The sequence below is a fragment of the Bombina bombina genome, chromosome 4 (genome assembly GCF_027579735.1).
Source record: "Bombina bombina isolate aBomBom1 chromosome 4, aBomBom1.pri, whole genome shotgun sequence".
NCBI classification, from domain to species: domain Eukaryota; kingdom Metazoa; phylum Chordata; class Amphibia; order Anura; family Bombinatoridae; genus Bombina; species Bombina bombina.
The window spans coordinates 82,822,668-82,847,013 of NC_069502.1; positions in this window are offsets into that span (position 1 = coordinate 82,822,668).

Sequence of the window (24,346 nt, forward strand, 5' to 3'; positions counted from 1 at the left end):
TCTACTACTGGAATCCTGCTGCCTGATATCGGTTCTACCAAAGCTAAGTGCATTTGTTGTAAACTTGTAGTAACTGTTCCTCTGGCTGTAGTTTGTAATAGTTGTCATGATAAACTTTTACATGCAGAGAATATTTCCATCAGTAGTATTGCATTACCTGTTGCTGGTCCTTCAACATCTAATGTTCAGGATATTCCTGTCAATTTGAGAGAATTTATTTCTGATTCCATTCAGAAGGCTTTGTCTGCCATTCCGCCTTCTAATAAACGTAAAAGGTCTTTTAAAACTTCTCATACAGTTGATGAATTTTCAAATGACCGACAACATACTGATTTATCTATCTCTGATGAGGATCTGTCTGATTCAGAGGATCCTGCCTCAGATATTGACACTGACAAATGCTCTTATTTATTTAAAATGGAGTATATTCGTTCTTTATTGAAGGAAGTGTTGATTGCATTAGATATAGAGGAGTCTAGTCCTCTTGATACTAAAACTAGTAAAATTCGGTTTATAAACCTCATGTAGTTATTCCAGAGGTTTTTCCAGTTCCTGATGCTATTTCAGATATGATTTCAAAGGAATGGAATAGACTGGGTACTTCTTTTACTCCTTCTTCAAGGTTTAAAAAATTGTATCCTTTGCCTACTGATAGATTGGAGTTTTGGGAGAAAATCCCCAAAGTTGATGGGGCCATCTCTACTCTTGCTAAGCGTACTAGTATTCCTACGGAAGACAGTACTTCTTTTAAAGATCCTTTAGATAGGAAACTTGAATCCTATCTAAGGAAGGCTTATTTATCAAAAACAGGATATGTGTGCAACAGAGTGACACACAACCGGGCGCTAACTTAGAATAAAATAAGGATAAAAATCAAGCCTGAATATCAAAAGTACTAAATGACATAATATACATACCCTAGTACATAAAAAAATAACAATAGTATAAATAATTAAAAAACTTCAGTCCAGGAAAAGATCATATATATATAGTCCGTTTTGATAAATTACTTACAGTCTTTGCATATCAGGAGTATTAAATAATGTATTGTAAAATAAAGTGAATGGTCGCTGCTCCTCCAAAGTAGGGGTAAACTCCAGGGTCCCCAACAAGATAAACTGTGAATGATAGAAGGGAAAGAGCGCAGACTCAAGTGCAATATTTAAAGTTTTTATTCAAGCAACAGACAAATAACAAATTGAACACTCACAAGATAGTGCATAAATTTATGCATATAATAGCCGATTGCTAGGTCCCAAAAACCGATCCTTATGGCAGTGTTTCCAAGGATGTATCACAGGTCAGTTCACGTTGCCGGCTTTGCAAACGAACACACCCGCTCTGCAGTCGCGGGGCTGATGACGTTTCCTGTAGCCGTCTCAAGGAGTGCTGGATCACTGACAACTCCTGGACTACGGATCCCGCCAGGGGTCAAAAAAGCTAAGCAAATTCTACGCGTTTCGTCTCGTATCGTCGAGACTTTGTCAAGAATGCTTAGCTACACATATTTGCGCATTATATACCCTTGATGGTGTAAGCGTAATTAATCCCAATTAATTGATAAGTGTTACATATAAGGGTATATAAAGGGCAAAGAATGTAAAATAGTTGATACAATTGTAAATGCATAATAATTGATAAAAACATTTTTTAAAAAACAATGGCATTAAATATAGCAGTAAAAATATCAGGTTCTATATTGATAATACAATAATTGCAATTAATACCTCTATACCAAATTTTAAAATATATGCAAAAAACTATGAAACATGAACACAAATTAATAATACTCCAAGATGATTATATATATAAAATTGTTAAAATACATAGAACTACCACAACAATTAAATATGATAAAAAGAATGGTTAATTTCATAAAAAAGCCTGGATATCTAATTCTATATTTAACCCTTTGGGTTCCAGACAGTCTAGTGTTTTTATCCAAAAGGTTTCCCTTTGCCTTAACTTCAGCAGTCTGTTAGTATCCCATTTGTCTGGTGCAACCCATTCAATAATTTTAATGCTAAGCTCATTAGGGTTCTGATTGTGACATACTTTAAAATGATAAGATACACTATGATTATCAAAACCTGACTCTATGTTCCTAATATGTTCTCTCAATCTATACTTTATTTTTCTTTTAGTTCTTCCTACATAGATTTTGCCACATTTGCAAGTGAGTAGGTATACTACATACGTAGAGTGGCAAGTACATCTATATTTGCATTTGTAAGTGTGATTACCATCTGAATTTGAGAAACTAGTATGTTGTGTATCTATGAGAGGGCACATGACACACTCTATAGCTTTACAAGGATACAGCCCTACCTGTCCCCCACACCAATTAGTCAGTGTTCCATTGTTTGCTTTATATCTTAGTTTAGTAGGGGCTAGGTAATTTTTGATATCCTTGCTTTTTTTAAAAATAACCTCTGGTTTGTCCCCTAAAACATTATGGAGCACAGGATCTAATTTTAATACTTCCCAGTGTTTGCCCAAGATTCTTTTGATTTGTTGATGTTGATTATTATATCTAGTAATGAATTTAACATTCCCTTCCTCATAGTTATTCCTAGCTTTGCTCTTATTCTTATTTTGTCCTTTTATAAGTTGAGTCCTGTCCATTTGTAGGACCTTTGCTTTCGCATTGTCTAGTAGTTGTTTATCATATCCTTTTTCTAAAAACTTTTTTGTCAGATGTTCAGCTTCATTATTGAAATCTTCTAAATAGGTGCAGTTGCGTCGAATTCTTTGGTATTGACCCAGTGGTACATTATTCTTCCACTGTTTATAATGCCCACTTTTTGCGTTCAATAAACTATTTCTATCAGTGGGTTTGTGAAAGTTCTTTACACACACTTTATTGGTTAGTGCATCATGATATAATACCAGATCTAAGAAAGGAATTGATTCAGGGGAACTCTCATATGTAAATTTCAAATTATAAATATTAGAATTAATATGGGCTATAAAATCTTTGATTTGATCTTTTGGACCCTGCCAAATAATTAAAATATTTTAATATTTTAATTATTTGGCAGGGTCCAAAAGATCAAATCAAAGATTTTATAGCCCATATTAATTCTAATATTTATAATTTGAAATTTACATATGAGAGTTCCCCTGAATCAATTCCTTTCTTAGATCTGGTATTATATCATGATGCACTAACCAATAAAGTGTGTGTAAAGAACTTTCACAAACCCACTGATAGAAATAGTTTATTGAACGCAAAAAGTGGGCATTATAAACAGTGGAAGAATAATGTACCACTGGGTCAATACCAAAGAATTCGACGCAACTGCACCTATTTAGAAGATTTCAATAATGAAGCTGAACATCTGACAAAAAAGTTTTTAGAAAAAGGATATGATAAACAACTACTAGACAATGCGAAAGCAAAGGTCCTACAAATGGACAGGACTCAACTTATAAAAGGACAAAATAAGAATAAGAGCAAAGCTAGGAATAACTATGAGGAAGGGAATGTTAAATTCATTACTAGATATAATAATCAACATCAACAAATCAAAAGAATCTTGGGCAAACACTGGGAAGTATTAAAATTAGATCCTGTGCTCCATAATGTTTTAGGGGACAAACCAGAGGTTATTTTTAAAAAAAGCAAGGATATCAAAAATTACCTAGCCCCTACTAAACTAAGATATAAAGCAAACAATGGAACACTGACTAATTGGTGTGGGGGACAGGTAGGGCTGTATCCTTGTAAAGCTATAGAGTGTGTCATGTGCCCTCTCATAGATACACAACATACTAGTTTCTCAAATTCAGATGGTAATCACACTTACAAATGCAAATATAGATGTACTTGCCACTCTACGTATGTAGTATACCTACTCACTTGCAAATGTGGCAAAATCTATGTAGGAAGAACTAAAAGAAAAATAAAGTATAGATTGAGAGAACATATTAGGAACATAGAGTCAGGTTTTGATAATCATAGTGTATCTTATCATTTTAAAGTATGTCACAATCAGAACCCTAATGAGCTTAGCATTAAAATTATTGAATGGGTTGCACCAGACAAATGGGATACTAACAGACTGCTGAAGTTAAGGCAAAGGGAAACCTTTTGGATAAAAACACTAGACTGTCTGGAACCCAAAGGGTTAAATATAGAATTAGATATCCAGGCTTTTTTATGAAATTAACCATTCTTTTTATCATATTTAATTGTTGTGGTAGTTCTATGTATTTTAACAATTTTATATATATAATCATCTTGGAGTATTATTAATTTGTGTTCATGTTTCATAGTTTTTTGCATATATTTTAAAATTTGGTATAGAGGTATTAATTGCAATTATTGTATTATCAATATAGAACCTGATATTTTTACTGCTATATTTAATGCCATTGTTTTTTAAAAAATGTTTTTATCAATTATTATGCATTTACAATTGTATCAACTATTTTACATTCTTTGCCCTTTATATACCCTTATATGTAACACTTATCAATTAATTGGGATTAATTACGCTTACACCATCAAGGGTATATAATGCGCAAATATGTGTAGCTAAGCATTCTTGACAAAGTCTCGACGATACGAGACGAAACGCGTAGAATTTGCTTAGCTTTTTTGACCCCTGGCGGGATCCGTAGTCCAGGAGTTGTCAGTGATCCAGCACTCCTTGAGACGGCTACAGGAAACGTCATCAGCCCCGCGACTGCAGAGCGGGTGTGTTCGTTTGCAAAGCCGGCAACGTGAACTGACCTGTGATACATCCTTGGAAACACTGCCATAAGGATCGGTTTTTGGGACCTAGCAATCGGCTATTATATGCATAAATTTATGCACTATCTTGTGAGTGTTCAATTTGTTATTTGTCTGTTGCTTGAATAAAAACTTTAAATATTGCACTTGAGTCTGCGCTCTTTCCCTTCTATCATTCAAGGCTTATTTATGTTCAGGTCATCTTCTTAGGCCTGCTTTTTCTTTGGCTGATGTTGCAGCTGCTTCAACTTTTTTGTTGGAAACTTTAGCACAACAAGTATCAGATCATAATATGTATAGCATTGTTAAGTTAATTCAACATGCTGATAATTTTGTTTGTGATGCCATTTTTGATATAATCAGAATTGATGTTAGATATATGTCTTTAGCTATTTTAGCTAGAAGAGCTTTATGGCTTAAATCTTGGAATGCTGATATGACTTCTAAATCAACGTTGCTATCTCTTTCTTTCCAAGGTAATAAATTATTTGGTTCTCAGTTGGATTCTATAATTTCAACTGTTACTGGGGGGAAGGGGGCTTTTTTACCTAAGGATAAAAAATCTAAGGGTAAATTTAAAACTTCTAACCGTTTTCGTTCCTTTCGACAGAATAAGGAACAGAAACCTAATCCTTCCCCTAAGGAATCTGTCTCCAATTGGAAGCCTTCCTCAGTCTGAAATAAATCCAAGCCATTTAAGAGATCTAAACCAACCCCCAAGTCCGCATGAAGGTGCGGCCCTCATTCCAGCTCAGCTGGTAGGGGGCAGACTAAAATTTTTCAAGGATGTTTGGATAAATACAGTCCAAAATCATTGGATTCAGAACATTGTCTTTCAGGGGTACAGAATAGGTTTCAGAGTACGACCGCCTGTGAGAAGTTTCTTTCTCTCACGCATTCCAGTGAACCCCCAAGAAAGCACAGGCTTTCCTGAAGTGTGTTTCAGACCTGGAGTCTTCTGGGGTAATCGTGCCAGTTCCTTTTAAGGAACAGGGTCTGGGGTTTTATTCAAATCTGTTCATTGTCCCAAAGAAAGAAAATTCATTCAGACCAGTTCTGGATCTAAAAATCTTGAATCGTTATGTAAGAATACCAACATTCAAAATGGTGACTATAAGGACTATTCTGCCTTTTGTTCAACAAGGGCATTATATGTCCACAATAGACTTACAGGATGCATATCTTCATATTCCGATTCATCCAGATCACTATCAGTTCCTGAGATTCTCTTTTCTAGACAAGCATTACCAATTTGTTGATCTTCCTTTTGGCCTAGCAACAGCTCCAAGGATCTTTTCAAAGGTTCTCGGTGCCCTTCTCTCTGTAATCAGTTTTTGGTAGAAAAGTTCTTCAGGCAGCTGTTTCCGTTTGATTCTTCTGCTTATAATTTTAGTTTTTTTCTTTTTCTTTATAAGATTAAAATTTATGATTTGGGTTGTGGATTTTTTTTTTCCGCGGAATTGGCTGTCTTTATTTTTATCCCTCCCTCTCTAGTGACTCTTGAGTGGAGTTTCACATCTTGGGTATTTTCTATCCCATACGTCACTAGCTCATGGACTCTTGCCAATTACATGAAAGAAAACATAATTTATGTAAGAATTTACCTGATAAATTAATTTATTTATTTGTTGAATGCTCAAATATTTTAAAATATGAAGTTCAATTACGTGCAGTAAATAAGGTAGTATTTGTGTTTTATTTTAGTAAAATCAAAGGGTGCTTTTTGGTTACTGATGCATGCCTTGACGGATCCATAGCATCCCAGCTTGTGAAGTATTCAGTATAGTTGTCCCTGTACGATTTTCGGATTTTGTGTCTGGTAACATGTGTGATATTGAGTTTGAGAGGCTATTTGTAATTATGTTTTGTATTCACAGTAGAGTCAGTTTAATAAGGACCTGACAGCAGGGGTGTCTATCTCCTCCCTCACAGGGGCGCAATCTCTTTGTCCTTTTTCTTAGTTCTCACTCAGTCTATGCTGCAGCCGATGTTGCCTGCTGCTCCCCCAAGAGCCTTATTGCCGCCTCCAAACAGCAGGAGGGAGGGTGGCAGACACGCAATACGCTGAAAGTAAAGACAGACTTGCTGTTACTAAGCCTTCCTGCTCAATGACGACACCACAGCTAAAGGCATCCCTTAAAGAAACACTGTTTCCGGATTTGGGCCACGTTGGAGTATGGTACTTGTAGTTTCAGGGAGATTGCATTTTATTTGCGGGCATCAGAGAGCCGCTATTACAATGAGGGAGACTCCCTGAACTTCAGGGAGAGTTGGGATGTCTGTATATATATATGTGATCGTTTAAAGATTATACCTGTCCTGATGAAGGCCCAACTGAGGGCCGAAACATCGACCATGTATTAATGTTCTAAGAATAAAGAAAATATTCTTCTCTATACAAATCCTGAGAGTGCCCTTCTTCCACATTGATTTATATATATATATATATATATATATACTCACACTGCACACTAATATACATATATATATATATATACACAAACATATAAATACACAGCTCTTCCCAGCCCAGCACCTTGTCATATACTATATTCCTTTAACTCACTGTCCTTAAAATATTTTAAGATTATCTTGTAAATCTTTTTTTGCCATCCACTTGTAATACCAGATTATGCACTATTCTTTGTGTAAGGTTGTGCTAAGGATAACACACACTGCGCTATCGGTTGCGCTGCATTTGTAATCTAGCCCAAAAGTGTTAAATTTTTTGGGCTACACAAGTAATCTAGGCCTTAGAAATTACTTCACTGTTGAAATCATTGTTACTGGGGGGCTTGATGAAAGAGATACCAGTTTGACAGTGTCTGATTTCCTGTCACTTAGCAGGAGTATTAAATTGTTATGTTCAGAGATCTTGAGTCAATTTTTTTTTCGAGCAAAGTTGCACAATGGGACTCTGTTATTTTTTATAACACAAGACTGGGTAATCATAAATAGACGACAACTGTACAAAGCTTCTCAGACAAGTAAAACAGGCCTTAGCTGTGTTTCTTGCTAAACATTATTTCTGAACTGTGCTATAAATGTTAACATTACCAGCTAATGTACAGTGCAGTGTGTGAATTGCAGATAAAACCGAACGATTATAAAGCTAAAAGGCATGAAATCAAATAGTAGTAAAACTTCAAATACAAAGCAATATAATTGATTTCACTTTGCCTGTCTAGGATAAAGCAAATTATGATAATTTTCCTTAGAGCAACCCACAAGTACCTTCTTCTTCCTAACCTTGTCTACTAGAGCCCCTATTTTAATACCAGTGTCCGCCTTCCACTATTTGTACCAATTAGTGCCCCCTGCTGTAATCATACTGCCCCCCAGGGGGATAACTGCTTTATAAGCTCTCTGTTCGCAGCACAATGCTGCTGATGTAGTGAGTGTTTTGTATTAATCCCTTAATTTACATAACTTGGTTATTTGACTTCAGTTTGTTTTTTTGGACTTTGCATCTGTTTACTGATTATGTGCTGTTTTTTACTGTGGCCCTGATAATCTAAAGTGGTACAAGGCGGCGATATATTTAAAAAGGGATCCAACACAAAATAGTCAAAAGTACCAACATTACTGTTTAAAGGCACAACCCCCCAACCTATTAACCACACAATCCCCCAACTCAAACCCCCCAACATATTAACCCATAAAACACCACAAACCCCAATGCAAACACCCACCAACCACAAATAAAAAGCCTATCTTAAAAACCCGAAACTAAAAACTATCGTAAAAAAATTGCCCTGAAAAGGTAATTTGGTTAGGTATTGACTTTAGACGTGCGTTTGGTAGGGCAGTGCCCTAAAGTCAACATAGCTCTTTTGTCCATAAAAAAGCCATATACTAAAAACAATCTTGTTAAAAAAAAACTCTACTTGAAAAAAAAAAAGATTGCCCTCAGAAGAACATTTTGTAGGGCATTGCCCTAGAGTAATTTCAGCTCTTTTGGGCAAAAAACACCCCAAAAAAGTCCTAACTCTAAACCCCAAAGTTTCTTCTCATCAAACTTGACTCTGGCTCCTATGTGATCAACTCTGGCAGTACTCCTCTTCTTTCTTCATGGCGGCTGCACTCTGGGGCGGTCATCTTCTTCCATCTTCCATCTTCTGACTTCTTTCTTCAAGAGTAAGGATTTTTTTGGAGTGTTTTTTTTTAGAATAGGGTTTTCTAATCCCCGCCCCCCCTCAAAAGAGCTCAAATTACATTAGGGCAATACCCTAAAAAATACCCTTCTTAGTGCAATTTTTATTTTAACTTTATTTTAACTTTATTTTTTTTTAGGATAGGGTTTTTTTTTTTTCAAACATTTTTATTGAGGAGTTGTACAATACAATGTTTTGAGGCACCACGTTATGGAGAGAATACATATATGAGGATAGAAGTAGATAACAACAAAGATTATTCATAAAGCAGTATGAGAAACGTTTTTGTGGTTCTTGGCTGATTCTCCTCCGTTTAGTCCCATTTAGAAATATTATGGACCACTCTTGGATCCGTACATTCAACATATAGAAAACATGCAGGGATAATTAAGAATAAACAAAACATATACTAAACTATATATAAAAAAGAAAAAAAATAGATAAACCTGCGATAGAAGATAATTAGCTTCCAGCTATATGTTAACTTAACTGGAGATGTGCCTGTCAGGGCCTTATGGGGAAATTATTAAGGGAGACTGTAGGGAGTTTGTGACTTCAATAGGGAGCGACTTTATAATCTGGGGCCTGGGTAGAAAGAAATATATCCTATGGCTGCACACTTTTGTACTCACAGTGGGTACTCACTATAACAATCGGCAACCTAAAATCAAAGCCGTTTAGTGAGAGAGGGAGGGCCAGGCTCTGAATATAGCTAATGCTTAAATGCTGGGTCATGTGACACCTAGGCTACGGATTAGAAAATGGTCAGAGTATGGCGTCGCTGTAGTTAAACTGTGATCCCTTGTAGAACTGTAAAAGACCCCTCCTGGCGTTACTCACATAACCCATATGTGCCCAAGCAAAAACAACCCCCACCCCTCCCGCCCCTCTATGTGGCAATGCCTAAACAACAAGCAATAATGTCAGGCTACAAATATAAAGTTGACGATGGAACACAATTCACAGATCTTAATTTATTAATAATTGTTTTGTTTCACTATTGTAAAGGAATATCACTATGGCTTAGTGATATTCTCACCTAATAGTGATAGTTTAGTGGTTTATTTTGCCACACCCCAGATTATGCAGTTAGGGTTAAGCAAACTTGAATAGGATTTGTAGAAATTGTTCTCAATATTAAGTTAGCTTTAGTTCTTAAGTTGCAGGTGTAGTAATGGTTCTATTAACTCTCAGAGTCTTGTGCAGTGTAACACATAAATATTTAACTAGTAACCAGGTTCTGTTAACAGTTATACATATGCTCATGCAGTATTGCTATTTTATTTGCAGAGATTACTTGTACCTTGTCTTGTGTTGCACTTGTAGTGTGGCAGAGCTTTAATGAATGCACAGCCTGTTCTGTGGAAGTTCCAGTTTCACTGTGGAAGCTGTGTTGTTTATTAATCTGCAGTCAGGATGTTTCAATAAGGGTTAAAGCCAGATTTTCAGTGACAAGTTCTGTGGTAACTCTCCTTTAAATACAAACTACACAGTGAAAGTTCTCCAAGTAACAAAGCATTAGAACACATAGAATAATACTTGCAGTTTGGTTCAGGCAGTTCATTCAATTGATTGCATGTCAGCTCCTAAGTTAATGAACACTGCAGTTGTTTGGATGAATTCCAGTTAAAGTTGAACAAAGTATCAAAAAGTTCCTGTGAGGAAAAAAGTTCAGAAAACAAGTTATTCAAAGTAGTTAGGCTCAGGTAAATAGGGTAGCCTTGTACTCCAAATTACTAAGCAAAGAGAATTGATTTGGGGTGGTTTTTAAAGGCAAGCTGCAAGTTTGTTGCTTGAAGGATTCCGCTGGGTCCTAGAAGGAGCTAGGTTCCTGACATGACCCCCCACTCAGGGCAACGGTCCCACAGTTGCCGGTCTGGGACGATTTGGATTTCTGCGATGGAAGAGAGTGACTAGCCGTTGAGCTCTAAGATTAGTTGCAGGTTCCCATGTGTCGTCATCAGCTGAATAATTTTTCCAGCGTACCAGATATTGTAATTCACCTCTATGGAACCTGGAATCCAGCAGGGAATGCACTTCATATTCGTCTGGATCCAGTGCCTGAGGAGGTGGTGGAAGAATGAGTTCAGAGTGACGAGTGGCTCTGTATGGTTTCAATAGTGACACATGAAATGTGGGGTGGACCTTAATACTATCAGGTAATTTAAGAGTCATTGCGTTTTCATTGACAATTCTAACTATAGGGAATGGTCCTATGAACAGACCCGAGAGTTTCTTACTCGGTATCTGTAATTTCATGTTTTTGGTGGATAGCCAAACGAGATCACCTATGGCGTATATAGGTGGTGGTCTTCTCTTGAGGTCGTAATAATGCTTTTGAGTGAGCTGAGCATTTTTTATGTTCTCCTCAATAAAGCGGAAATTGTCTTGTAAGGAATCATGTAGATCATCGATTAAGGGTGAATTTAAGGTGTCTGTTGCAATGAAAGATATTGTTGGATGGTAGGCATAATTTGCATAAAATGGTGTAGATTTTGTAGATGAGTTTACAGCATTGTTATAGGCAAATTCAGCCATGGAGAGGAAGTTCATCCAATGTTCTTGATGGTAGGAACAATAGCACCGAAGATATTGTTCCAGCCATTGATTCAGTCTCTCTGATTGACCATTGGTCTGAGGGTGAAATGATGTCGAGAAACGATGATCGATCTGTGTTAAGTCACAAAGTTTTGTCCAGAAATGTGAGGTGAATTGTGTTCCTCTATCGGTGGTTATTATCTTTGGTAACCCATGTAGCTTGAGTATGTTATCTATGAATAAATGTGCTGTCTCAGAGGATGTGGGTACTTTGTGATACGGCACAAAATGGGCCATCTTAGTAAATATATCTATGACCACTAGGATTGTTGTCTGTTTATTTGATTCAGGTAAATCCACTATGAAATCCATCGATAGATGGTACCAGGGTCTCTTCGGTACTGGTAATGGAGTTAATAATCCATACGGAGCTCTTCTCTCGGATTTCGAAGTGGCACAAATGGCACAAGTTAAGATATAGTCTCGGATGGATTCTTTCATTTTTGGCCACCAACAATCCCGTGAAAGCTGTTCCAAGGTTCGGTAAATTCCTGGGTGTCCGGCTAATGGAGAGTCATGGTATAACTTGAGCAAATTTATTCGCAATGCTTTGGGAATGTATAATTTCCCTTCATGGTAGTACAGGTCATCAATCTTATGTACAGAAGAGTGAGGTAGCTCCGGCTCCTTGAGACAATGACGTTTGATTTCGGTTATCACATCGGTGGTTAGACCTACAAAACATTCGGTAGGTAAGATAGTGGTATTTTGGGTTGTTGTTTTAGGTTTCTCAGGTAGGCGAGACAGAGCATCTGCTTTACCATTCCTGGAGGCAGGTCTATATACAATATTGAAGTTGAAGCGCGAGAAGAATAAACTCCAACGGACCTGTCTTGCTGAAAGAGTTTTGTTGTTTTCTAAATAAAGTAGGTTCCTGTGATCAGTGAAAATGGTAATAGGAAACTTGGTACCTTCGAGAAGATGCCTCCAGTGTTCCAGTGATCTTTTTATTGCGAGGAGTTCTTTATCTCCTATGGAATAATTTCTTTCAGCTGTTGACATCATCTGTGAGAAGTAAGAAACTGGATGGATGGGATCGTTTGGTGTTTCCTGTTGAGAGAGAACTGAGCCTAAGGCAAAATCAGAGGAATCAACTTCCAACACATAGTGGTGTTCGGGGTTCGGAAATCTTAGAATGGGTGCTGATGTAAAACTATCCTTTAAATATTCAAAAGCTGAATTAGCGTCTGGATCCCAGTTATAAGATGAGTTAATGCTGGTTAATTTCGTCAGTGGTTTTGCTATCTTGGAAAAGTTTCTAATGAATTTCCTATAGTAGTTTGCAAAACCTAGGAATTTTTGGAGTTCCTTTCTGGACTTGGGTATTAACCAATTTTTGACAGCGTCTACTTTTTGTTTTTGCATAGTGATACCTGTTGGTGAGATATCATATCCAAGGAATGACACATGCTTGGTATGGAATATGCATTTCTCCAACTTAGCATACAGTTTATGCTCTCGGAGCCTAGACAGTACCCATCGCACGTGTGTTTTGTGTTCTGTTTCATTTTTAGAATAAATCAAAATATCGTCTAGGTATATCACAAGACAGATGTCTAAGAGATCTCTGAACACATCGTTTATGAAGTGTTGAAAAGTGGCGGGTGCGTTGCACAGTCCAAACGGCATGACAAGGTACTCATAAAGGCCATACCTTGTCCTGAATGCGGTCAACCATTCGTGTCCTTCTTTTATCCTCACTAAGTTATAGGCTCCCCTTAAATCGAGTTTCGTGTATATAGTTGCCTCAGATAACCTTTCGATTAGTTCTGGGATTAATGGGAGTGGGTAACGATTTTTTATTGTGCGTTTGTTGAGTTCTCTGTAATCGATTATGGGACGTAATGATGAATCCTTATTCCGCACAAAAAAAATTCCGGCACCTGCTGGTGATGTTGATGCTCTGATAAATCCTTTCCGTAAATTTTCTTCGAGATACTCCTTTAAATGATCCAATTCTGGCTTGCAGAGAGGGTACAAGTGTCCATAAGGGATGGAAGAACCAGGTTGAAGTTGTATTGGACAATCGTATGCACGATGAGGAGGCAAGTTCTCAGCTTCTACTTTACTGAATACATCCTTGAAATCTGCATAAGGTGAAGGAATTTGCAACTCAGGTTTTTCTGTAGCTATTTCGGTCTGGAGTAGAACATGTTTGTGGAAACATGTTGTTTTACAATAGACTGAATCAAATTTTATGGAAGATAGTGACCAGTGGATAACTGGATTATGTAATTTGAGCCAACTAATACCCAAAACCACTGGGAAATGTGGTGACGAGACAACATCAAATGAGAGGTGTTCTGTGTGTCCTGCTGTAGTAACTGTTAACGGTGTGGTATGGTGTGTGATAGGGCCAGTTTTAGGTTCTGAACCGTCAATCATATGAAAAGAAAATGGAGTATGCTTTTTTATAAGGGGTATTTTATTTTGCTTTACAACATTATAATCAATAAAGCATCCATAAGCTCCCGAGTCTATGATGGCTTCAGTAGTCAGCTGATCTTGGTCCCACTGTATGGAGAGAGTTAACATGCAATAAGTTTTAGTTTTAGTGGTGTTTAATAAAGAACTTGTAACTTTGAACTTACATTTCTTGTTTTTCTGTAAAATGGGACACTCCTGGACTGAATGTGTAGGATTGGCGCAATACATGCACAGATTATTACTCTTCCTGCGGTATCTTTCTTCTGTTGTTAAAGGACCACGGGCTATTCCGATCTCCATGGGAACAGCTGTTTGTTTACTATGTTGGGTTGGTTGAGGTGGGGAATAGATAGAAGGTTTTGGTCGGACATCTGCAGAAAACCTTTCTGCCTTCCTTTCTCGCAGTCTGCGATCCAATTGTTTTGCAGCATTCATCATTCCTTCTAGGGTTTTTGGGAGTTCTATCCTGGCGATTTCATCTTTCAAGCTCTCCGAGAGGCCTAAACGGAACTGGTTTCGAAGTGCAATCTGACTCCATTCCGAATCAGCTGCGTATAATTTGAATTCCGTGATGTACTCCTCCACGGGTCTCTTGGCTTGCTTAAGGTTCCTCATGGAGGCTTCAGCGGACATTTGTACATCAGTGTCATGAAAAAGATCATCCATACATGTGAAAAAATCAGAAAGGGATCCTAGCACTGGGTCATTATGTTCGCACAGATTGTCAGCCCAGATTCTTGGCTCACCCCTCAGGAATGAAATAGTACTGAATACCTTGATCCTCTCTGTGGGATAACTGCGAGGTCGTAGATTATAAAGTAAATGACATGAATTCTTAAACTGCCTATACTGCTTCCTGTTTCCAGAAAAGAGCTCTGGTAGTGAAACTGAAGGTTCAGGTGTTTGCTGAGGTGGTGCAGTATGAGTAGTAAGTGAGTCTCTTATAATTCCCCTTAAAGACTGATTTTCAATTTGTAAATCATGAACCGCCTGAGCAAGCTGATCAACCTTTTGGGAGAGGTTGTAAACTATCTGTGGTAGATCTGGTGGCTCCATTTTTATGGCTTAGTAATATGTCAGGCTACAAATATAAAGTTAACGATGGAACACAATTCACAGATCTTAATTTATTAATAATTGTTTTGTTTCACTATTGTAAAGGAATATCACTATGGCTTAGTGATATTCTCACCTAATAGTGATAGTTTAGTGGTTTATTTTGCCACACCCCAGATTATGCAGTTAGGGTTAAGCAAACTTGAATAGGATTTGTAGAAATTGTTCTCAATATTAAGTTAGCTTTAGTTCTTAAGTTGCAGGTGTAGTAATGGTTCTATTAACTCTCAGAGTCTTGTGCAGTGTAACACATAAATATTTAACTAGTAACCAGGTTCTGTTAACAGTTATACATATGCTCATGCAGTATTGCTATTTTATTTGCAGAGATTACTTGTACCTTGTCTTGTGTTGCACTTGTAGTGTGGCAGAGCTTTAATGAATGCACAGCCTGTTCTGTGGAAGTTCCAGTTTCACTGTGGAAGCTGTGTTGTTTATTAATCTGCAGTCAGGATGTTTCAATAAGGGTTAAAGCCAGATTTTCAGTGACAAGTTCTGTGGTAACTCTCCTTTAAATACAAACTACACAGTGAAAGTTCTCCAAGTAACAAAGCATTAGAACACATAGAATAATACTTGCAGTTTGGTTCAGGCAGTTCATTCAATTGATTGCATGTCAGCTCCTAAGTTAATGAACACTGCAGTTGTTTGGATGAATTCCAGTTAAAGTTGAACAAAGTATCAAAAAGTTCCTGTGAGGAAAAAAGTTCAGAAAACAAGTTATTCAAAGTAGTTAGGCTCAGGTAAATAGGGTAGCCTTGTACTCCAAATTACTAAGCAAAGAGAATTGATTTGGGGTGGTTTTTAAAGGCAAGCTGCAAGTTTGTTGCTTGAAGGATTCCGCTGGGTCCTAGAAGGAGCTAGGTTCCTGACAAATAAACAATCAACAGTGCTTTAGATCAGTGCTTATGCGCGGTATTAGTACGTTATACAGTACACCAAGCAGCAGGCCCCTCAACCAGTGTCAAAACATAGGCGTTTCCAGTCCAGCACTGTCTCGTAACAAAAATCATGCCGTGCTTTTTTGTGGCTGGGACTCAGTCTCCCGGGTAAACAAATAGAAAGTCCGGTAGCTAACGGTCTCTCAACAAGTGGTTTTATGTCTCCGTCATTTGGTTGAGTTGCGGAACGTGAAAATGACCGAGATCTTGTACCAGCAACAGTCCGCAGTGAGAGGGTGCTTCTGTTTTCCCCCAGGAGAGACAATAGGGCCGTCTGGAGCGGCAGTGAATTCATCCCGTGAGACAGGATAGTGAGCATAGGAACTGAGTCCACCGGATGCCGGTTCAGTAGATCAGGCTGAGGTTTGCGCGTAGTACTCTCATCTTTAAGGAGGGGCTCATTATCATTAGGCTTAGTCGGGGGGGTATGTGTGCAAGGGGCCTCCTCATTTAGGGATGTCTGTAGAAAGCGATGTTCCCCACCAAACATATCACTGTCTTTTCCTTTATTGTAGGCATGTTGCAGGTTTTCAACATTATGTACAGCGACTATACCAGAACGTTGTTTTATGTTCAGCTCCTCTGGTGTAGTGTCAGGCACTCCAGTTTGATATCCTGTGTCCTCCTCTGTCTCTTGTATTCTGCGTGCTAAGTAGTCATAGGGTGCAGATTCCATAAGCCGGTGCATGAGGCATGCAAGTTTTACCGGTATACCCTCCAAGAGCTCTAGTTTGCTTTCCCCCAACATGTGTTATTTCTTGACCCTTCTTGGGGCCCTGACAAAGTGGCAGAATGCTTAATAGTATGTTAATGTTCAGTCCAGTATTGTAGATTGTAGAGATTCAGTAAGTCTGATTGCTCTGACAGCACTGATCACCCGGCTCTACCCGGGGGGGAGGTGTTTGCCTAGAAAAGAAAGGCCGCCGCCATAGGCCCATAGACTCCGATCTGGGCCTCCAGTGTCATGAAAACAGCTGAGAGTGGAAAAAATATGATGCCACAATGGCCAGTACTGTGGAATGTTTAGATGATTTGTTCCAATTCTGCTGTTTAGGGTTAATAATCGGCGGATTATCAATGATTCCTCTGGAGCCCACAGAAAATGCGTCCTATCCAGAACACAGCTCGGACACGCCCCCCAGGATAGGGTTTTTTTTAAGTTAAAGGGACAGTCAAGTATAAATTAAACTTTCATTATTCAGATAGGACTTTTAATTTTAATTGACTTTCCAATTTACTTTTATCATCAAATTTGCTTTTTTCTCTTGGTATTCTTAGTTTAAACTAAACATAGATAGGCTCATATGCTAATTTCTAAGCCTTTGAGGGCTGCCTCTTATCACATGCTTTTTAAATCTCTTTTCAACACAAAGAGACAGAAAGTACACGTGGGCTATATAGATAACACTGTGTTCAGGCACAGAAAGTTATTTAGCACAAAAAATGCTAAATTTAAGACAATAGATAATAAACAGTCACAGTCATGTGATCAGGGGGCTGGAAGAAGGTTCCTAGATACAAGGTAATCACAAAGGTAAAAAGTACATTAATATAACTCTGTTGGTTATGCAAAACTGGGGAATGAGTAATAAAGGGATTATCTATCTTTTAAAACAATAACAATTCTATGGTTGACTGTCCCTTTAAGGTTTTTTTTAGATTAGGATTTCTTTCGAACAGGATTTTTTTATTGGGCAAAAGAGCTGTTAAGACTTTAGGGCACTGCCCTACCAAATGCCCGTATCAGGGCAACGCCCAACAAAAGGGCATCTTTTTTAGGATAGGGTTTTTTTTTAAAAGGGCTATGTTCACTTTAGGGCACTGCCCTACCAAATGCCCGTCTAAGGGCAATGCCCAACAAAATGCCCTTTTCAGGGCAATCTTTATTTAGGATAGTATTTCTAACTTAGTTTTTTTAGAATAGTTTTTTTATTGGGCAAAAGAGCTGTTATTACTTTAGGCCAATGCCCTACCAAGTGCACTTATGAGGGCAATTTTTAGTTTAGGTTTTCTTTAAGATAAACTTTTGTTTGGGGGGTGTGGGGTTACTTTGGTTTTAGATTAGATTCGGGGTTTTTTCTCTGTTTTGTTTGCCATGTGCTGCTGGCAGCCATTTTACTCACCTCTCTTGCTGACTATGGTGCATTGTGAGGGATGCTGCTTATTTCCTGCACTTCCTTTTATGGCCAGACTGGTGTGCATCATCCATGTGAGACAGGATGCAGTCTCAGAATTGTGATGTCATCACTTATTATTTAAAGGGCCTCTGTTCAGTATGCTTTGCCTTTGCGTTGTCTCAGACCTGTTTGTGAGAGTTCCTGTGTATTACCTGACTGCCTGACGTCCTTCCTGGTTCCTGATCCCTGGCTTGTTCCTGACTCTGCTGTTTTCCTTGTTCCTGATTCCGGCTCGTCTGACTATTCACTTTGGCTCCTGACTCGGTTCGTCTGACTAACAGCTCTGGTTTTGACTCCTGGCTTGTTATTTGACTTGTGGACTTTTTATTATTTTTTGCTATTAATAAAGGTGTGATTATTTTTGCACTTCTCGTCTCAGTCTGATTCCTGGCACCCTGACATTACGCAAAGGCCATGAATCCTAATGGTGCTAATAATCCACCTTTACCTGCCATCATTTCCAGTATGGATGTACAGGATCATCACTTGGATCAATTTGCACTAGCCCTGCAAACCCTGCTGACTCGCACTGCACATTTGGACCAAAGTGTTCCTCAAGTTATGGCTGCACCTATGCCTACCAGGAGCATGTCCGGTTCTGCACCTCTACCTCAGTGATATGGAGGCAATCCTATTCAGTGCAGAGGGTTTTGAACCAGGTGGGCATTTTCTTTGGGATGTTATCTCAGGCGTTTCCCTCTGACAGAGCTAAGGTGGGATTTCTCATCTCGTTACTCTCTGACACAGCTCTTGCCTAGGCTAATCTCTTGTGGGAGACTAATAAACCTGTGATTTCAAATTACCCTGAATTTGTGGCCTCCTTTCGAAGGATATTTGATGTTCCAGCTCGCTCCTCCTCTGCTGCTAAATGACTCATGTCCATTCAGCAAGGTACAAGATCTGTTGCTCAGTATGCTATTGAGTTCCATACGCTTGCCGTAGAGGTATGTTGGAACAATGAAGCCCTTGTTGCCGCCTTCTTTCATGGGCTCTCTGATGTGATTAAAGACAAAGTTGCTGCCAGAGATTTACCAGAGGATCTCGAGGCATTGGTGTCTTTTTTTATCCTAATTGACATCAGACTCAGAGAGAGGCCCTCTTTCAAGGAGCGCTTGCGGAAGCCTCCTGTTCTGTTGTCTCCTATGTGTTCGTTTGCACCCATGCCTCCCTTTCCTCCCATGCCGCCTGGTCCCGAGTCACCAGGTACTGCTGAGCCGATGCAGTTGGGATTCACATGTCTCTCCACGGCGGAGAGGGCCTTTAGGAGGAGGGAGGGGCTCTGCCTCTATTGTGGGTTACAGGGCCACCTTTTGAAGTCTTGTCCTACATGGCCGGGAAACGCTCACACCTAAGGTCCTTTCGGGGGCAGACCTTGGGTGGTTTATCCTCATCCCCGGAACCGCTTAAGGAGAAACCTTTGGTCATGGTTGTCCTTTCCTGGGTGGAAAAGCCATAAAGGAGTTATTACGACAAAGCAACACAAAAGGCTGAAGCCAACACTCCCTTCTCCACGTTTGTATAGAATATGTGTAATATAACATAAAGAAGTAATATCAGATAGCTTCATAGGGACGCCCACCTGACCCGATCCCATCATTGAAATCTCGCGATCACGTGTACAATCGCGGGATTTTAATTTGTCTACATCGGAACGTTGGCGCTGCGGAATCTGTTGGCGCTCTACAAATAACCAATAATAATAATAATAAAATTGAGCTCTCATCCTATTGGCTGATTGGAACAGCCAATAGAATGAGAACTGCTCAAATCCTATTGGCTGATTGGAACAGCCAAAAGGATTTTAGCAGCTCTAATCCTATTGGCTGATTGAAATCTTTCAGCCAATAGGAATGCAATGGACACCATCTTGGATGACGTCACTTGCATTGAAGCTCCAGTTTACGGTGGTGACCGTATGGAGAGGATGCTCCACGCCGGATGTCTTCAGGATGAACCCGCTCTATGCCGGATGGATGAAGATAGAAGATGCCGTCTGGATGAAGACTTCTTGCCACCTGGATGAGGAGTTCTGCAGCTGGATGAAGATCAAAGAGGCCACCTGGATGAAGACTTCTTGCCAGCTGGATGGATCCTTCAAGCGGGACTTCAATAACTGTAAGTGGATCTTTGGGGGTTAGTGTTAGGTTTATTAAAGGGTTTTTTGGGTGGGTTTTATTTTTAGATTAGGCTCGCATGTAAAAGAGCTAAATGCTCTTTTAAGGGCGATGCCCATACAAATGCCCTTTTCAGGGCAATAGGGAGCATAGGTTATTTTAAATAGGGTATTTATTTGGGGGGGTTGGTTGGTTGGGTAGCGGGTTTTACTGTTGGGGGTGTTTGTATTTTTTTTTACAGGTAAAAGAGCTGATTTCTTTGGGGAAATACCCCACAAAAAGCCCTTTTAAAGGCCATTGGTAGTTTATTGTAGGCTAGGGGTTTTTTTTATTTCGGGGGGGGGGCTTTTTTATTTTGATAGGACTATCAGATTAGGTGTAATTCTTATTTATTTTTGATAATGTGGTTTTTTATTTTTCGTAATTTAGTGTTTGTTTGTTTTTGTAACTTAGTTTTTTTCTTTTCTTTTGGTAATGTAGTACTTTTAATAATATTTAATTGTATATTTAAATAATTTGAGTAGGGTTAGGGTTTTTTATATGTAATTTAGTTAATTTAATTGATAGTTTAATTTAATTGTAGTATATTATTATTATTATTAGCACCTATGCCTACCAGGAGCATGTCCGGTTCTGCACCTCTACCTCAGTGATATGGAGGCAATCCTATTCAGTGCAGAGGGTTTTGAACCAGGTGGGCATTTTCTTTGGGATGTTACCTCAGGCGTTTCCCTCTGACAGAGCTAAGGTGGGATTTCTCATCTCGTTACTCTCTGACACAGCTCTTGCCTAGGCTGATCTCTTGTGGGAGACTAATAAACCTGTGATTTCAAATTACCCTGAATTTGTGGCCTCCTTTCGAAGGATATTTGATGTTCCAGCTCGCTCCTCCTCTGCTGCTAAATGACTCACGTCCATTCAGCAAGGTACAAGATCTGTTGCTCAGTATGCTATTGAGTTCCGTACGCTTGCCGTAGAGGTATGTTGGAACAATGAAGCCCTTGTTGCCGCCTTCTTTCATGGGCTCTCTGATGTGATTAAAGACAAAGTTGCTGCCAGAGATTTACCATAGGATCTCGAGGCATTGGTGTCTTTTTTTATCCTAATTGACATCAGACTCAGAGAGAGGCCCTCTTTTAAGGAGCGCTTGCGGAAGCCTCCTGTTCTGTTGTCTCCTATGTGTTCGTTTGCACCCATGCCTCCCTTTCCTCCCATGCCGCCTGGTCCCGAGTCACCAGGTACTGCTGAGCCGATGCAGTTGGGATTCACGTGTCTCTCCACGGCGGAGAGGGCCTTTAGGGGGAGGGAGGGGCTCTGCCTCTATTGTGGGTTACAGGGCCACCTTTTGAAGTCTTGTCCTACATGGCCGGGAAACGCTCACACCTAAGGTCCTTTCGGGGGCAGACCTTGGGTGGTTTATCCTCATCCCCGGAACCGCTTAAGGAGAAACCTTTGGTCATGGTTGTCCTTTCCTGGGTGGAAAAGGCATAAAGGAGTTATTACGACAAAGCAACACAAAAGGCTGAAGCCAACACTCCCTTCTCCACGTTTGTATAGAATATGTGTAATATAACATAAAGAAGTAATATCAGATAGCTTCATAGGGACGCCCACCTAACCCGATCCCATCATTGAAATCTCGCAATCACGTGTACAATCGCGGGATTTTAATTTGTCTACATCGGAACGTTGGCGCTGCGGAATCTGTTGGCGCTCTACAAATAACCAATAATAATAATAATAAAATTGAGCTCTCATCCTATTGGCTGATTGGAACAGCCAATAGAATGAGAACTGCTCAAATCCTATTGGCTGATTGGAACAGCCAAAAGGATTTTAGCAGCTCTAATCCTATTGGCTGATTGAAATCTTTCAGCCAATAGGAATGCAACGGACGCCATCTTGGATGACGTCACTTGCATTGAAGCTCCAGTTTACGGTGGCGACCGTATGGAGAGGATGCTCCACGCCGGATGTCTTCAGGATGAACCCGCTCTATGCCGGATGGATGAAGATAGAAGATGCCGTCTGGATGAAGACTTCTTGCCACCTGGATGAGGAGTTCGGCGGCTGGATGAAGATCAAAGAGGCCACCTGGATGAAGACTTCTTGCCAGCTGGATGGATCCTTCAAGCGGGACTTCAATAACTGTAAGTGGATCTTTGGGGGTTAGTGTTAGGTTTATTAAAGGGTTTTTTGGGTGGGTTTTATTTTTAGATTAGGCTCGCATGTAAAAGAGCTAAATGCTCTTTTAAGGGCGATGCCCATACAAATGCCCTTTTCAGGGCAATAGGGAGCTTAGGTTATTTTAAATAGGGTATTTATTTGGGGGGGTTGGTTGGTTGGGTGGCGGGTTTTACTGTTGGGGGTGTTTGTATTTTTTTTTACAGGTAAAAGAGCTGATTTCTTTGGGGAAATACCCCACAAAAAGCCCTTTTAAAGGCCATTGGTAGTTTATTGTAGGCTAGGGTTTTTTTTTATTTCGGGGGGGGCTTTTTTATTTTGATAGGACTATTAGATTAGGTGTAATTCTTATTTATTTTTGATAATGTGGTTTTTTATTTTTCATAATTTAGTGTTTGTTTGTTTTTGTAACTTAGGCCTAGATTTGGAGTCCGGCGGTAAAAGGGCTGTTAACGCTCCGCGGGCTTTTTTCTGGCCGCACCATAAATTTAACTCTGGTATCGAGAGTTTAATCAAATGCTGCGTTAGGCTCCAAAAAAGGAGCGTAGAGCATTTTTACCGCAAATGCAACTCTCGATACCAGAGTTGCTTACGGACGCGGCCGGCCTCAAAAACGTGCTCGTGCACGATTCTCCCATAGGAAACAATGGGGCTGTTTGAGCTGAAAAAAAACCTAACACCTGCAAAAAAGCAGCGTTCAGCTCCTAACGCAGCCCCATTGTTTCCTATGGGGAAACACTTCCTACGTCTGCACCTAACACTCTAACATGTACCCCGAGTCTAAACACCCCTAACCTTACACTTATTAACCCCTAATCTGCCGCCCCCGCTATCGCTGACCCCTGCATATTTTTTTAAACCCCTAATCTGCCGCTCCGTAAACCGCCGCAACCTACGTTATCCCTATGTACCCCTAATCTGCTGCCCTAACATCGCCGACCCCTATATTATATTTATTAACCCCTAATCTGCACCCCACAACGTCGCCTACACCTGCCTACACTTATTAACCCCTAATCTGCCCCCCATAACGTCCCCTCCACCTGCCTACACTTATTAACCCCTAATCTGCCGAGCGGACCTGAGCGCTACTATAATAAAGTTATTAACCCCTAATCCGCCTCACTAACCCTATCATAAATAGTATTAACCCCTAATCTGCCCTCCCTAACATCGCCGACACCTAACTTAAATTATTAACCCCTAATCTGCCGACCGGAGCTCACCGCTATTCTAATAAATGTATTAACCCCTAAAGCTAAGTCTAACCCTAACACTAACACCCCCCTAAGTTAAATATAATTTTTATCTAACGAAATAAATTAACTCTTATTAAATAAATGATTCCTATTTAAAGCTAAATACTTACCTGTAAAATACATCCTAATATAGCTACAATATAAATTATAATTATATTATAGCTATTTTAGGATTAATATTTATTTTACAGGTAACTTTGTAATTATTTTAACCAGGTACAATAGCTATTAAATAGTTAAGAACTATTTAATAGTTACCTAGTTAAAATAATAACAAAATTACCTGTAAAATAAGTCCTAACCTAAGATATAATTAAACCTAACACTACCCTATCAATAAATTAATTAAATAAACTACCTACAATTACCTACAATTAACCTAACACTACACTATCAATAAATTAATTAAATACAATTCCTACAAATAAATACAATTAAATAAACTAGCTAAAGTACAAAAAATAAAAAAGATCTAAGTTACAGAAAATAAAAAAATATTTACAAACATAATAAAAATATTACAACAATTTTAAACTAATTACACCTACTCTAAGCCCCCTAATAAAAAAACAAAGCCCCCCAAAATAAAAAATTCCCTACCCTATTCTAAATTAAAAAAAGTTACAAGCTCTTTTACC